This window comes from Neofelis nebulosa, chromosome 16 (genome assembly GCF_028018385.1).
Source record: "Neofelis nebulosa isolate mNeoNeb1 chromosome 16, mNeoNeb1.pri, whole genome shotgun sequence".
Classification (NCBI taxonomy): Eukaryota; Metazoa; Chordata; class Mammalia; order Carnivora; family Felidae; genus Neofelis; species Neofelis nebulosa.
This window is the reverse complement of record NC_080797.1, coordinates 36,585,055-36,597,466: the sequence shown is the minus strand read 5'-3', so window position 1 is coordinate 36,597,466 and position 12,412 is coordinate 36,585,055. Positions and strand designations below refer to the sequence as shown.

Below are 12,412 nucleotides of genomic sequence, written 5' to 3'. Positions count from 1 at the left end.
AATGTGGATGAGGGAAAAGTGCCAGCCTCTTAAGACTTGCCACATAGTGTCTGGAACTTGGAAGAGTGGAAGTTTGAGTTCTTCCATGTTCCAGGTGCCCTAGACATGGGATCTTGTTAAATTCTACCACCATAAGGTGGAAGATGGAATCCTAGCATAAGGTCCAAGTTACAGGCGAGCAAGGGGGCAGAACTGGGCCCCTAACTCAGATCTGTCACTGCAGACAGCATGCATGCACATTCCCCCAGCCGCTACCCAGACAGCACATGCCATTCACACAACCAGTGTCTGCCAGTTATACTAGGATGGGGGGCATCTAGAGCCTTAGTGCTCTAAGGATGGCCTAAGCTCCAGCAGATGACATATTCAGACAGCTACCCATGAGTCCTTGGCCTTCCCTTGGCCCACATCTGTTATTCCCTCTCTCCTGCATCTTAGAAAACGGTCCTCTCATCCACCCAGGTTTTCAAGGCAAGGATGCAGGACTCGCCCTGATGCCTCCTTCTCATCCCTCCCTCACTCATCAACCAGTCTCTCCTGCTACAATTCCAGGACACGTCCTGATTGATCCACTTCTCTGACTCCTCTATTACCATCTAGTGCAAACCATTTGTGGGTCTTGACCCACACTAGCCTCCTGTCTGGTGTCTCAGCTTCCTCTGCCCAACCCAACCCTAATCCCACCACTTGGTTCTCAGAGTGCAGCCAGGTTGCTCTGCTAAAAACCTGCATCAGATCATGAATGACTACACTTTTAAAAAGTGGTAATACCAGTATCAGCAAGGGTGTGGAGCCACTGGAACCTTTATATGCTGTTGGTGGGGAGTGTGAATTGGCACAGCTACTTTGGAAACCTGCTTGGCAGTGCTTACAAAGACTAAATGTACACCTAACCTATGACCTAGAATTTCCACTCCCAAGAGAAATCAGTGCTTGATGTCCAGTGAAAGACACATCCAACAGTGATCAATAGCAGTTTTATTAATGACCGTGAAACTGAAGAAGCCAGAATGTCCTTCAGCAGGTGAATGGATAAATCAATTGCGGTATACTATTACAACGGAATACTACGTAGCAATAAAAAAGAACAACTACAACCTGCATGAAGGAGCCTCACTCACAGATGTAATGCGGAGTAAAAGAAGCCACACACATAAGACTACAAACGGTAGGATTCCACTTAAGAGAAATTCAAGAATAGACCCAATTAATCTATGGGGATAGAAGTAAAAATAGTGGTTACTTGATGGGGATGGGAGAGAGTATTGACTGGGAAGGGGCATGAGGAAGCCCTTTGTGGTGATAAAAATGTTTTATATTTTTAAAAATTTAAATTTATTTATTTTGAGAGAGGCAGAGACAGTGCACGTGGGGGAGGGGCAGAGAGAAAGGGAGACAGAGAATCCCAAGCAGGCTCTGCAGTGTCAGCGTGGAGTCCAGTGTGGGCATGAACCCACAAAACCATGAGATCGTGACCTGAGCTGAAACCAAGAGTCGGACACTTAACTGACTGAGCTACCCAGGCGCTCCAAGAACGTTCTGTATCTTGACCTGGGGGGTGGTTGTGTGTGTGTGTTCACTCAATTGTGAGATTTAGGCAATAACTGTAGGTTTGTTACATCTCGGCTAAAACAATTCAGATTGTAACACTCCTGTTTCCAATAACGCATTAAGAATCAAAATTCTCCCTCTCCGACCCCATCTCCTGCCCCCTCTCCTCTTACTCACCCCACTGCAGCCACACTGACTGCTTTACTGTTCCTTAAAAACCCTAAGACCCATTCCTGTCTCAGGGAATCACCTTTGCTCTTCTCCGAGCCTTTCCTGACCACTCTGTTTCCATCTCACCCACCCCCACTCTGTCCCCTACCCCCTGTATAGTCAAGGCACTCATCACTCCCTGACATCATATATATTCTCTGTGTATTTTCTTTGCGCCCACTCCCCTACAAGGATGTTAGCTCCATGAGTGTCTTGTTTGCTATCCAGAGCCGAGAACAGTACCTGGCACAGAGAAGACGCTCAATACATATTTGCTGAATTAATAAATTAGGTTGGTTGAAATAGGAGCAGTAAGAGTGGACAGAACACAAGATGATAAATGCTCTAGGAATTGAGCTAAAGAGATTCACTACTGGTCTGAGGATGGGGGGGGGGGGTAGTGGTGGGGACAATAAAAAAAAACTTCTTGAGAATGATGACTTAGGCCTTGAAGCAGGTTTGATGGCCAAAGTGCAAAAGTGGGAAGTCAGGGATGAGGCACCGGGAGGCACTGAGAGCTGCCTCTGCCCTGCTGGACTGGTTACAAGGGAAGCCAGACGTATGGGGGCTGGACAGGTTCTGCCCTCTTTAAAGGGTACTGGTCGCACCCTCAAGGACTCCATGCCCTGGTGCAGGATCATAGGGACCAGTCCTTTCTGTCCCTGCTCTTCTACCCCCAGGGAGGGCAGAGAAAGTGGTGTGGGCTATTCTCCTTATCCCCATCTTGGCCACCTCCAGAGCCATCAGTCATCTGCTCTCTTTCAGGGGTGATGATAAGAACTGACACTTGGAACGGTGTCCTTTGCCACTCACTGTGCTTGACTTTATGTGCCTTCTCTCAATTAATCTTCACAACAAATAGGTTGGCTCTATCAGCGTCACTTTCCAGATGAGAACCAAGGTCATGAGAAGTTTAGCATCACAGGCACAGAGAGGCCAAGTCACAGCTAGCAAGAATTTGAATCCAGTTATTCTGACTCCGGAGACCACAGTTTAAGCTCTGCACAATCCCCAGAGCTTGAATAACTGAGAAATGGCCATCTTGCACTCATCAGGGCTGCAGTGGCCACTTGACTGGAGCTGGGTGACTGGGGTGTGGGGGACATATATCCTTTCTGGTCCCTTCCTCACCCTGTCTGAATTCTGCTTCCTTGTGGGGAGAGTGGCCGAGACAAGAGACGTGGCCAAGGTCTACTGTGGACTGAGAGGGGAGAGGACGAACTTACTTAGTAGCATTGCACATCGTAGGCTGGTCTAGCAGTGAACAAAAGGGTGAAAATGATTTGGAGTGGTCACAAGACCAGCATGAGATGCCCGCTTGAGGAGGTGTAGAGAGAGGAGTGAAGAATTTCAACAGTGCCCTTTGAATCCACTAGGTGTCACCACCGATTTCTTTCTCCTGAAGCTTGGGGCTAGGAGGAGGGTAGAACATTTCTTGGGGTGTACTGAATCTCTCACATGGTTGGTCTATCCCCAGGCATGAGTCAGAAGTTTGACCAGAATAGCTTGTATCTTTCATGCTCCTCTTTCTGCTGGCTCTTTCCCACTTAGCATTTAAACCCTCTCATCTCCCCATTTTTTAAAAAAAAATTTTTTTTTAACGTTTATTTATTTTTGAGACAGAGAGAGACAGAGCATGAACGGGGGAGGGTCAGAGAGAGGGAGACACAGAATCTGAAACAGGCTCCAGGCTCTGAGCTGTCAGCACAGAGCCTGACGCGGGGCTCGAACTCATGGACCGCGAGATCATGACCTGAGCCGAAGTCGGCCGCTTAACCGACTGAGCCACCCAGGCACCCCTTGTCTCCCCATTTTTAAAAAGCACTCTCTTGACCCTACGTGCTTGCTCCAGCTTATTGTTCCCTCTCTTACTTGGCAGTTCAAGGCCAAACTGCTGCAAAGGATGGTCTCCACCTCCTCATCTCCCATTCCTTCCTTTTTTATTTTGTCTTGTTTCCCCAACTTTCCATCATGAATCATCTTAAACACAGAAACGTTTAAAGATTAGTACAGTGAATAGCCTTGAAACTTTCTAGATTCTACAATTACCATTTTGCTAATTGGCTTTTGTTGTCTCTTTCCCACTTCCTCTCCCTTTCTCTCTACACACACACACACACACACACACACACACTTTCTTTTGCCAAGCTATTTGAAAGTAAGTTGCAAACATTAATATCATTTCACTCCTAAAAGCCTCAGTGGAAACTTCCTAAGAATAAGGACAATTTCCCGCATATCCACCACAGCATTATCACACCTAAGAAAGCCAGCAGTAGTTCTCAGATATCATCTAATATTCAGTCTCTATTTGATTTTCCCAGGTTGTCTGAAAAATCTCTTTTTAAAAACCTAAAAAAAAGAGGGGTGCCTGGCTGGCTCAGTCAGTAGAGCATGGGACTCTTAATCTCAAGGTTGTGAGTTCAAGCCCCACATTGGGTGTAGAACTTACCAAAACAAAACACTTAAAAAAAGAAATCCTGGGGGTGCCTAGCTGGCTCAGTCAGTGGGGCATGTGACTCTTGGTCTTGGGGTCATGAGTTCAAGCCCCACGTTGGGGCTAGAGATTACTTAAAAACTTTTTTTAATTAAATCTAAATCTTTTTTTTTTTTTAAGGGGGGGGGGGATTCTGATCCAATCAAGGCCCAGCAGTGCATTGGGTTCTTATATCTCGTTTCTTTTAATTTAAAACAGCTCTTTTCTTTTTTTCCAACAACATTGACTTTTCGAAGTCTAGGAGAGATGTCTTGTAAAATGTCCCAGATTCTTGACTTCTCTGTTTCCCCATGCTCTTGTTCCCTTATACTTTCATCCCCTCTAATGTAATTTACATTTTTCTAGTAGTTACACTTAAAAAGTAAGAACAGGCAAATTAATTTCAATAATATATTCTATTTAACTCAATATATACAAAACAATGTTATTTTAACATGTAATTGATATGAAAATACTGAGCTATTTTACTTTTTTTATATTAAGTCTTTGAAACCTGGTGTTAATTTTATATTTAACAGCATATGTCAAGCTAGACTAGTCACATTTTAATTGTTTAATAGCTACAAGTGGCTAGTGGCTCCCAAATTGGACAATTTAGCTCCCAAATTAGCAAACATTCCTTATAGTGGTTTTCTGGAGCTTAAATATTCTAGAAAAAAAATACTTTTTAAAAAAAGTTTATTTATTGGGGCGCCTGGGTGGCGCAGTCGGTTAAGCGTCCGACTTCAGCCAGGTCACGATCTCGCGGCCCGTGAGTTCGAGCCCCGCGTCAGGCTCTGGCTGATGGCTCGGAGCCTGGAGCCTGTTTCCGATTCTGTGTCTCCCTCTCTCTCTGCCCCTCCCCCGTTCATGCTATGTCTCTCTCTCAAAAATAAATAAAAAACGTTGAAAAAAAAAAAAAGAATTAAAAAAAAAAAGTTTATTTATTTATTTATTTGGGGGTGGGGGAAGGAGCAGGGAGAGAGAGAGAGAGAGAGACAGAGAGAAACAGAGAGAGCCCCAATAGGCTCCACGCTCAGCACAAAGCCTGACGCAGGGCTTAATCCCACAAACCGCAAGATCATAACCTGAGCCCAGATCAAGAGTTGGATGCTCAATCCACTGAGCCACCCAGGCACCCGTAGAGAAGAATACTTTATAGGTGATGCTGTTAATACCATTGTACCGGGAGGCAAATAACGTCAGGTTGGTTCCTATCAGTGATGGCTGAGTTTGTCCAGGAGGGATTGCCAGATCTCTCCATGAAAAAGATAATATATTTCTTCTCTTTGTTGTATGTGGTGATTTTTGCATCTTGTAAATATCCTATTTATCTCAATCATTCTTTCCTGCTAAAAAATTATGTGTAAATGTGTAATTTTTCGATCACGCAAAAAGTTTAAAGACTAATGTAATGAACACCCATGTCTCCACCATCCAGTTTAGGAAATAAAACCTGACCCTGCAGCTGGGGCCCCCGGTGCCTGTCCCCAGCCACGTCTCCTTCCTTTCTCCCCAGAGACAACCGCTTTCCTAAGTGTGGTATCATTTCCCTGTATTTCCATAAATATTCACTGTGTATGTATACATCTCAGAACAATATATTTTTTTTGCATTCTGGGGAGTAACAGTTTTATTGAGATCTTTACATGCACTATTTAAAGTGTACAGTTCAATGGCTTTTAGCATAACCACGGAGTTGCGTGACTATTGCCACAATCGACTTTAGAACATGTTCATCACCTCAAAAAAGAAATCATACAAGAGTGTTCAGAGCAGCATTATTTGTGATAGCCAAAAAGTGGAAACAACTCAGTATCCATTAATTGATGCATGGATAAACTAAAATGTGGTATATCCATAAAATGAAGTATTATTTAGTGATAAAAAGGAATGAAGCACGGATACAGGCTACAATGTGGATGCACCTTGAAAACACTACACTAAGAAGCCAGACACAAAAGCTTACATATTGTATGAAATGTCAAATCTATAGACATAGAGAGTGGATTAGGGGTTGCCAGGAGACAGGAGGAAGGCAGAATTGGGAGAGGTACAAAACTTGGGTACAAGTTTTCTTTTTGGGGTGATGAAAAAGTGCTGGAATTAGATAGTGGTGATGGTTGCACAATACTGAGAATATATAAAACCTGCTCAACTGTACACTCAACTGTAACAAGTGGTTAAAACAGTTTCCTGTTATGTGAACTTTGTGTGCTTGACTTGTAGACACATAGCTCCAATCTGCCTCTGTCTTCACCTGGAGTTCTCCCCTGTGTATGTCTGAGGCCTCGCCTCTTCTTGTACGGACATCTGTCACTGGATTTAGGGCCCACCCTAATCTACTTCATTTCATCTTGACCCACCTGGCTTCAATTTAACTAATTTTATCTGCAAAGACCTTATTTCCAAATAAGGCCAAATTCTGAGGTTCCAGGTGAACATGAATTTTGGGGGGGGGGACACCATTCAATCCACTCCAAGATCCTTTAACCATTGGTTAATTGGGTTATTTGTCTTTTTATTACTGAGTTTTAAGAGTTTTTTAATATTTGCATGTTTTAAAACTTTATATAAATACTGTCCTCCTAGGTATAGTGTTCAGCAACCTTCCCTCCTCAAGGTTATGCTTGTGAGATTCACCCAGGTCAATAGGTGTAACTCTAAAAACAAAAACAAAAAAACAAGCCAGGGCGCCTGGGTGGCTCAGTCGGTTGAGTGTCCGACTTCGGCTCAGGTCATGATCTCGCAGTTTGTGGATTTGAGCCCCGTGTTGGGCTCTGCGCTGACACTTCGGAGCCTGGAGCCTGCTTCAGATTCTGTGTCTTCCTCTCTTTGCCCCTCCCATGCTCATGCTCTGTCTCTCTCTCTTAAAAATAAATAAATATTAACAAAACATAAACAACCCCCAAAACCGTAACTCCAGTTTGATTTTGTTGCTTTTTTCATTCTTCAACCCAGTGCATCTGGCGTCCACCCTCAGTGCTCACTGAAACTGTTCTTGTCAAGGTCACTGACTCCCATGTTACCAAATCCAAGGGATACTTATCTGTTCTTTCATTGGCATTTTATATTTCTGACCACTCTTCCTTCCTGAGCACTTATTGCCACTTCCAGGACACCACGCTCTCAGGATTTCCCTCTGTCCTGTTTATCTCAATCTCCCGTGTGAGCCTTCTCCCTCAGTTTGGTCCTTGCATGTGGGGTGCCTTGGCTCTGTTCTAAGCCCTCTTCTCTTCTCACTATACACCTGGGCTTAGAGTTCATCAGTATCATTCTGCTTGGAGATCTATTGCTGCATAACAAACTATTCTAAATGTAGTGCCTCAAAACAACAACCATTTTATAACTTCTCATGATCCTCCTGGTTGGTTGATGGGAGCTCACCTGGACAGCTCTGCTGTCTTAGTTGGGGGTGTCTCTTGTGGCCACAGTCAGAAGGTAACTGGAGCTGGAATGTCCATGATGGCTGGCTTGCTTGTCTCCCACTCCGGGGGCAACAGCTGGAATGCTGGGATGGCTGGACCTCCCTTTCTCCATGTCCAAGCTTCTCTCTCCAGATCATGTCCGCAGCAGAGAGGCTGATTTCCCACATGAGACCTTAGGGGTCCCCAAAGCAAGAGTGGAAGCTGCCAGGTCTTCTTAAAGCTTAGCCCTGGACCTGGTGCAGCTTGACTTCCACTGCATTAAAGGTTGCCACAGGCCGGCCCAGATTCCATGGATACAAGGAGTCCTGGGTTGTCAGGGGCCATCTTACTCCACAGTTTAGAAGTCCCACATTGCTAGGATCACTCTTTTAAGTTCCAGACCCAGATATGTAGTGGTCTACCTGACCTCTCTTTGCTCCCTCACCAGGCTTCTCGGGCTCATTTAGTCCTGGCCTGTCTTCCTCTGGGCCTCTCTAAGCTAAGTATTAGCATCATGTGCACATAGGAGGTTAGCCCAAAGCCTGAGGGTCATCTTTGGCTTGTCCCTGTCCTCAACCCTCACATTCCACTTCTTCAATATCTCTTGAATTACTTCTTCCATCTCTACTGCTCATACCTAATAATGATCATAGCTAAGATTAGTGGGTGCTTTCCGAGTGGGTATGCACTTTGGACACATTCCATCCAGTCTTATCTCCATTTTATAGATGACAAGACTGAGGCTGGTAGAGATTGAGTAACTTGCCCAAAGTCTCACCTTATTCAGTAGTGGGAGAACTGAAACTCAAGCCCTTTGGCTCTGCAGACAGGCAGGCCTGCCTCCAAAGCCTTTGTGTCGGGCTGGTGCCCTGCTGCCAGTCACCACAGGCAACCATCATCTCCCACTTATGTGTTCACAGAAGCCCCCCAACAGGTGTTTCTGCCTCCCATCTGGACCCATCTAATCCATCCTCCACCTTTCAGTCAGATGGATTTTTCTGGAAGGCAAAAGGGGCCACAGCACTTCTCTGCTTAAATCTTTCAACGGTTTCCCTCTCAACCTGAAGATAAAATCTAACTTTTCACGACAGATAATAAAGTCCTTCATAAATTGGCTCCCGTCAATTTTGACAGTGTACCGTGGGGCATTGGTTCTCTACGGGGGCATTTTGGAAATTTGTGGAGGCTTTTTTGTTGTTGTTGACCACAACGATAAGGATGTGCTGTAGACATTTGGTATGCAGGGGGCAGGGATGCTAGGGGGCTGCAATGCAAGGGACAGAACCACACAGCCAAGAATTATCCTAGGTTCCACATGGCTTTCAATGTCCTATTGGACATTCCATGTGAAAAATCCATTAAAAAACAAACAAACAAAACAACAAACTTAGCTGGGCCTATAATCTATCTCCATTAACCCTATACCCAAGGGAGGAGGTGACAGACTTATTTCTGGTTCACCCTTACCAGAAATAAAGCCCTTTATTTCTTTGAGGGTTCCATTTTTACAAAGAAGAATTTTTTGTTAAACTCCCCTGTTGAGGAGGTTCTGAGGCATTTATTTTTTCCATGAGACACTGACCAAAGCTCATGTTCACCTAGTTAGGCAAATGTCCTTAGAGCAAAAACCTGCGTCAGTGTTCTACTTACCTCTCCACAAACCCCGCCTTCACTTACTTTGTTTTGCCCTGAAAATTCCTTACTTTTTCATTGAAGCATTGATGATACTTTTATTTTTGTATGTTATTTATTTTTGAGAGAGAGCATGTGCAAGGGAGGGACAGAGAGAGGTGGACAGAGGATCCGAAGCAGGATCTGCACTGACAGCAGCGAGCCTGATGTGGGGCTCAAGCTCACGAACCACGAGATCATGACCTGAGCCGAAGTTGGATGCTCAACCAACTGAGCCACCCAGGTGCCCCAAAGATATTTTACTTTTTTTTTTTTTTTTCTTTCTTTCTTGCTTGCTTTTTGAGAGAGAGAGAGGGAGAGTGAGTGTGAGTGGGTGAGGGGCAAAGAGAGAGGGAGAGAGACTCTAAGAATCTCAAGCAGGCTCCACACCCAGTTGGGAGCCTAATGCTAGGCTCAATCTCATGACTATAAGATCATGATCTGGGCTCAAATCAAGAGTCAGACACCTAAGTGACTGAGCCGCCCAGGCACCCCTAAGATGTTTTTTAATATTTTTCTATCCAGGATTTTTTGTTGTTTTTTGAGAGGTCTCCCAGGTGTTTGGCCTGTCATATTATCAAAAAAGGAAATTGCACACGTGAAACATTTTTGCACAAACTTAATATAACCTGTTTTTTTAATGAATACATTTATTGTGTTGTTTTGTGTTGTTCAGAACTTTACCACAAGTCTTTCATCATTTTAGGAAATCACATCACAAATGACAATGCAGGGGCACCTGGGTGGTTCAGTCGGTTAAGCTTCTTGATCTTGGCTCAGGTCATGATCTCACAGTTCATGGGTTCAAACCCCGCGTCGAGACCCAAGCTGGGAGCATGGCGCCTGCTTGGGATTCTCTCCCTCCTTTTCTCTCTCTGCCCTTTCCCTGCTCATATACACTCACTTGTGTGTATGCTCTCTTTCAAAATAAGTAAAATAAACATTAAAAAAAATGACAATGCAGGGTCACTTGATACGGGCATTAACAGCACAGACTCTGGAGCCAGTTCTATTTTGTGCATATGTGGCTTTGGGCAGGATGGTTACTCCTGCTGTGTCTCAGTTTCTTCATTTGTAAAATGGGGGTAATAATATCTACCTCAGAAAGTTATTGTGAAGATTAAATGAGCTATGACATGTGACGTTATGCCAATGTTACATGGTAACATGGTGTTAATAAATGTCAGATGTTATGATGATTTCTTCGACCTAATTTCTTGCCTTTTTCCAAGTTCTAGCTCTAACCAGTTTTTGGAAGGTGCCCTGATTCTTATTTTGCACATACTCTCCCTCTGCTCTGGGATGCTTTTCTCTCTCCTCTAGCCCTGCCCAATTCTTATTTTCCCATCAGGCCTCACTTTCTTCATGAAGCCCAAGCCTAGTTCCCCAGGTGAGATGTCTCTGTGCTCCACCCCAGTGGCTGCCCTCAGCACAGAGTGATGTTATAGAGAATGGTGGGGGGGACGGCGGGGTGGGGGCAGCTAACATTAGCTACAGTGGGCAGGGAATGCCTCTGAGGAGGGGACATTTGAACTAAGGCTTGAAAAATGCGGAAGGGGCAGAGTAGAGGCAGTGCAAAGGCCTTGAGGAGCCACTGGGTGCACTGCAGTGATAGAAAGCAGGTTCACACTGTATATGATGAGCAAGGAGGAGACAGAATGGACACGAAGTTGAAGAACGGGGAGTTTGGGTCTACCATCCTCCTGACCCAATCACCCCACCTTCAGACACGCAGGACTACATACCTGAAAATCTTTAGCTTTATACCCACTGGTCCCTATGCCTGGAATGTGTCCCCTACCTTCTCTGACTAGTAATGAAATTCTACTCATCCTTCAAGGCCAAGTTCAAAACCATTTACGAAACCTTCTCCCATTCTTTAGCAGGAGTTAATCACTCCCTGTCTGACCTCTCACAGCACCTAGGTCCCCATGGCACTAATTACATGCTGACTTGTATCTCAGCTGGCTGTTTACATGCCCGTCTGCCTACCACACAGTGAGTTCCCTGAAAACTAGGCTCTTAGTCATCTCTGTAACCATCTCGTGGTGCCTAGCCCACAGCAGGTTCTCAATGAATGCTGTGACATTGACTAGTGTGTGCTGCCCGGCACTACTCATGGCACAACAGAAGGAAAACAAAAATAACAATTTACAATTTATCACATGCTTTCCCATTCATTACTTGATTTGAGACTTCCAATAACACCATAAAACAGTTGAGACAAGCACTATTAGTCCCATTTTACAGATAGGGTAGTTGAAGCCCAAGGGCACACAGCTAGTAAGCAGTGGAAACTGAGTCTCAATCCTATCCCCTTAGTTTGGATTTAACACACGGAAGGATGCCAGAGAGATGTAAAGAACATTTTGAGGATATACGGCAATGGGGTTAGCTATAGTAGAAAAGAGCTTTTGTGAGTGGACTAGGGAGAGATCCTTAATCAGCTGGGAAGGAGTTAACAGCAGCTCCACCACGGAGGGCACAGGATTCCTCTCCCTGACCCAAGCAGCTGGAGGAGTCTGCAGCACCATCCCCCAGCCCCGGAAACTAGGGAACCCCCGGCCCGCGGAAGAGACGTGTTCACGGGTGTTCAGGTCAGGTGTCTATGACGTTAAGGATGACTTGTTGGCAGGGGCTTGCCTCTCTGTTGCTATGACAACAGGAGGTAGACTACTGGGCCCCAGCAAGGTTGAATGAAGAGGGTTCTTCCTTGACTCGAAATTAGGGAAGGACATTTATGGGGCAGGTGCGTGGGTGTGTGTGCGCGCGCGGGAAAATAAAAATGCAAAAGCTATGTTCAAGACGGTAGCTCAGTGGTTCTCCACCTCGGTAACATGTTGGATTTACCTGCGAAATTTAAACGTCTCGATGCGCAGGACATACCCCAGACCAATTAAATCAGAATCTCTGGGCTTCACTCTCTGCTTAAGTCTTCGCAGACGATTCCAATTGCTGAAGTTGCAAACCCTGCTATGAGGAGGCAGGCGGAATTTTCGCGACCTTCCCAAGATGGCGGCTACCCGACGGCTTCCGCCTTTACGTGCGCCGTTAGGGGGCGGGCTTTCCGATAGCGCGTGCGTGTAGTGTCTTTTCG

General features: G+C 45.2%; 1 long non-coding RNA gene across 1 annotated transcript; it reads right to left on the bottom strand.

Annotated features, from left to right (window-relative positions):
- Positions 1 to 5,785: 5,785 nt before the first annotated feature.
- Positions 5,786 to 12,282, bottom strand: LOC131497458 (uncharacterized). Its single transcript, XR_009254980.1, has 2 exons — positions 12,166 to 12,282; positions 5,786 to 8,642 (listed from the first exon to the last, which is right to left on the bottom strand). It is a non-coding gene; the product is annotated as an uncharacterized LOC131497458 (long non-coding RNA).
- Between the last annotated feature and the right edge of the window lie 130 nt (positions 12,283 to 12,412).